Below are 4,483 nucleotides of genomic sequence, written 5' to 3'. Positions count from 1 at the left end.
GCTGCCCGCTTGAAACCACCACCACCTCCGTTTTTATCATTAGTCTTATTGCCCTCGTTTTCTTAAGCGCCATCTTATCATCACATCTGATTTGGTAAGTAACTCTGTTTTTGTTTTTTTTTTCAATTGAATTTCGATAGTCTTAAATGTGGAACTGGGAATACATTTGTACAATGTGCACAGTGAATATTCGTTGTAAATAGTGTAAAAATCCAAGTAATTGTAACTTTAGAAGTTGTTAAATATGTGATAAATACGTTACGTTACTTCATCTTACAACGTTGTAACGTTATCAGCAGGTTTCCTGGATGAACTACATTTCCCATAATGCATGTTTGCCCGGGATATTGACGGTGGAGCAAGGTCCATGAGTTTTCGCTGTTCGCCGGTAATGCAAGTGCGTACTGTGAGTATCCTTATTTCAATAAGTGTCTGCCTTACACAGTAAATATTTTACGTTATCGAGCTGTGTGTACGTGTGTGCTAGCGTGAAACGAACAATGCTAAACAACATAATGTGAGTGTGTTATCATGATGCTAACCAGGCCTGTGTTTGTATTTCTTCCTAGGCTCAAGTGTGTGGTTGTGAGATCATCTCGAAATCCTTTTAACAGTTCAGGTAGGATGTATTATGAAATAGTGTTACTAATGTAATACATTCCTAAAACCAAGTATAGAGTGTATTTGTTATAATTCATTGGTATTAGATTTAAAAGGTGATCGAATAGCTCCTGATTTGTAATGTCATTAATGCATTTCTTTTGAAGCAATGTTTTAAAAATGTTTTACAAGTGAATAGGTTGGTTTACTTTTAAGTTTAAATTTCCCACGTATCTCGTTAAAGTTTTGACCAATGAGCTAACTTGTTAAGTTGTGGCCAATGGGAGAGTGGACTGGTTGCCGGGAAAGAAAAGGGAGGGAAAAGTTGAAAGAAGGGAGAGGAGAGACGTTAGTGGGGTTGGTGAAGGAAAAACGACCAAAGGAAACGATAAAGAGAGAACAAAACCATACCTACAGAGTTTTTTTAAGGGAAATCCTGATTTTATTTCTATAAGAGAGTGTTTATTATTTAGTTAAGAAAGACCAAGTGGAGACTGAAGCTGCCGTCGCATTGTGGAGACATTCGACATCCTAGAGGTTAGCCTAGCATCGTGCAAGACTTGGAGAGAATTGCTTGTGACGATCAGTTCGGGTTTCCAACAGATGTCTGTTGCTGCTACCGAGTACTGGCTGCATTGATAGCTGTGTTCGCGGTGGATCTTGTGAGGACACCTGCACGGAACTACTATATTTTGCTGAGGCATTATCTACAAGTAGTGAGTAACTACAAATGTGGGGTGGACTTCGGGACTTTATGTATGTCGTCATTTTTTTTATGAGCTCCAACGCGCGCCCAGGGTTTAAGCAAGCTTGCAAATAATTTGGACATGGGGTTGTGGAAAAATCATTGGGGTTTATAATTTGTATTTCTTTTGATGTGATACATTGAACATTTGATTAATATAGATCTTGAACCTTATGTCTGTTGTATTGGTGGAGTCATTTACTGTTTCAGTTTCATTTAATGCATGGGAAAGCATATCCTTATAACAATAACCAAGTCTATAATCATTCTATCTGAAGTTAATACCCTATTTGTCATTCACCCTAGCAAGTTTACAATAGGGATTCTTATTGGAGATGTCCTTCTCACCTAATATCCCATGCTGTTCAGATATTCTAAATAAGGTAATATCGTGAGAGTCAAATTCGAGCCTGGTGAGAGGGTTACACTAATAATTGGTTTTATTTTATGTGTTTCCACAGTCATTCTTTTGCTATTTCTCTAAATGTTTTTATCTCAACTGTGGGGTCAACAGTTGATCACTTGAACCCTTTATTAATACTTTGTTAAATACAAAGAACAACAACAGAAATAGCAGATCTATAAGCACACAACTTTGATGCTTTGCTTGTTAATAACTAACTTGCTTATCTTTCAACATTTTCATTTTTACTATAATTAGTGTACAATGAATGTTTTTGATATTTGTGTAATTATTATTGTAATGGATATTTTTTGTCCATGTAGGAACAACGTGATGTAAATATGAGACGGGCCCTCGTCCTTCGTGCACTTCCTGTGTACCTGCGTGAAGATGCCTCCCAAGTTTTTCAGGACCTGTAATGTAAGTGTACTGGCCTCACTATCAATCCCTTTGCTTAGCTATTCAGTCAGCTTAAACATGACATCACTCAAAGAACTCTAGGAGAACCAGAGGGGCATTCCAGAAAGCAGGTTATGTGAAAACCATCAGTATAGCCAATTGTATTTTTTCCAACAACATAATTTCAAAGTCCGTGTTTCTAGTTTGTCGCCGCATTGAGTATGAGATAAAATGTTTTTATATTTCATTTTCAGCCGATTTTAAATAAAACAAAATAGCCTAAAATAAAACATTGAACAACATTCAACCACTTCCTTAAAGGCTAATATAAAATAAAGTGATGTTAAATTCAAAATGAAAAGACGACTGCATCTGAAACTCTGTCAGTGATTTATATAACAGCCGCAGCCAGAAAATGTCTGCTTCCTGTTTTCTCCCGTTGCCATGGTGAATAACCGTATCGGAGCTCCATTGATGGCTTTTTACTAGTCGTCAGGCACAAGCTCAACTCCGAGTTAACGTACTCTGAGTCAACTTACCTAACTCAGATCAGCTGTTCTGTAACTGAAAACTCAGTTTCACTTCACGGGGTAAGTCAACTCTGAGTTCAGGGTTAGGCTCAGTTTGTTGAACCTCCTTTCTGGAATAGCCCCCAGAACCTGTTTATGAAGTTTCCTTGAGTTGTTATTCTGCAAACTGACATGTAGAAATTACATAAATGAAAAGGTAAGTATAAAGAATTCCACTAAACAAAAAGTATGCTTACAGGTAGGTGTGAAACTAACATAAAATAATAAGCATGTGTAAAGAAAATAGTTTAAACATGTAGCTTAGTTGCAGTCTAAGTGCAAAGTGACCGTAATGTCTAGACATCATTAGCATGATTTGTATCCTTGAGGGGCTGAACTCATTTTTGTATTATTTGTGTTTTATAGTCAGCAGATGGTCCAGACCTCACTGACACTCCGGTGGCTCTCCTGACAGTTGTCACTGATGATACTACTGATGCGGCCCTCTTCAGCCCTGAGAGCATCTGTATTGTCGTGGAAGATGAAATACTTGTGAGTGGTCCCACAAACCTGGCTGACTCATTTCTCCTGCTCTTTGGGTATGTCTATGCACTAGACCTACAGTACCCAAAGAATCTTGAGCTTACATTCACATTTATCCAAAAAGTTGTGATGTGTCTTGAGGACAACAAACCACTGAAAGGCCGTCTACTGACACTGAAGAATGATTTGTTCAATGAGTGAATCACTCAGAATGGACTATTTGTTGAGCTGAGTATTGAGGATGTTTTTAGTTTTTTTCCCCTCTTTACAAATGTAATAATTTGCCTCTTCTACCTCATGTTTAATATGTTACACTGTTTGCCTCTTCTACCTCAGATTTAATACATTGATTGTTAATAGATAAATATCACAACATTGACGTATTGCCAAGCCCAAGTTTTTGTACTGTACTTGTGGGAAACGACTATTGAATTCATGCACTATACATGTTTAATGTTGTGTGACCTAATGCTTACCTTGATGTTGCCAGTTGAAGTACGGCACAGTAGAAACCAGTACTTTTATTTGAATGTTTTATTTAAAAAAAGTGAGTTGCAGCCTTCAAGGTACAGTAAGTGCCAAAACGTTTTAAATGGCTCCACATTCTAATAGCTGTCATTGCTGTTGAGGATGGATTATAATTAGAATCTTATTGAATTTTATCATGAAGCCTTTGTGAGTTTTTATCATAATGTTTACTGAATAATGTGATATGGAGACCCAAAATACTGAATCTACCCTCTGTAGCAATGACCACTATCAGAATATGGAACTATTAACACTTAATGTACTTTAAAACACATTTTGTTTTTATGGAGTCATTTCCTTTTCCTTTTTTGTTTTAATTTATGACAAGCACTTTGTTTTGACTGAGCTCCTTTTGATTCGTGCCTTTTTAAAAGCACATTGTGTTGAATAAAAAAAAAGTTAAATTGTCACTGTGGTGTCACTTTCATGTTTTCTAACATTATTCGCTGATTATAATTGTGTAATGGACCGACATCAGTATTTCAGTTTAGAATTAATTTTGTTTGCATGTCCCACATTATGAGTTGAAGAATATTGAAAATTTTGAGTGTATTTCACACATTATATGAGTTGAAGAATATTTAATATTTTGAGTGTATTTCCCACATTTATGAGTTGAAGAATATTTAATATTTTGAGTGTATTTCCCACATTATATGAGTTGAAAAATATTGAAAATTTTGAGTGTATTTCCCACATTATATGAGTTGAAAAATATTGAAAATTTTGAGTGAATTACTCCCTAATTATAAGTTG

At 36.0% G+C, this 4,483-nt stretch overlaps 1 long non-coding RNA gene across 1 annotated transcript; it reads left to right on the top strand.

Annotated features, from left to right (window-relative positions):
* The first annotated feature begins 301 nt into the window (after positions 1 to 301).
* On the top strand, positions 302 to 4,137 carry LOC311119176. Its single transcript, XR_014611921.1, has 5 exons — positions 302 to 406; positions 570 to 619; positions 1,204 to 1,316; positions 2,072 to 2,168; positions 3,083 to 4,137. It is a non-coding gene; the product is annotated as an uncharacterized lncRNA (long non-coding RNA).
* Positions 4,138 to 4,483: the final 346 nt, after the last annotated feature.

Source organism: Coregonus lavaretus, assembly GCF_964263955.1.
Source record: "Coregonus lavaretus genome assembly, contig: HAP1_SCAFFOLD_1783, whole genome shotgun sequence".
Taxonomy (NCBI): Eukaryota; Metazoa; Chordata; class Actinopteri; order Salmoniformes; family Salmonidae; genus Coregonus; species Coregonus lavaretus.
Note: the sequence above shows the minus strand (reverse complement) of the source record. Positions and strands in the feature narration are given on the sequence as shown.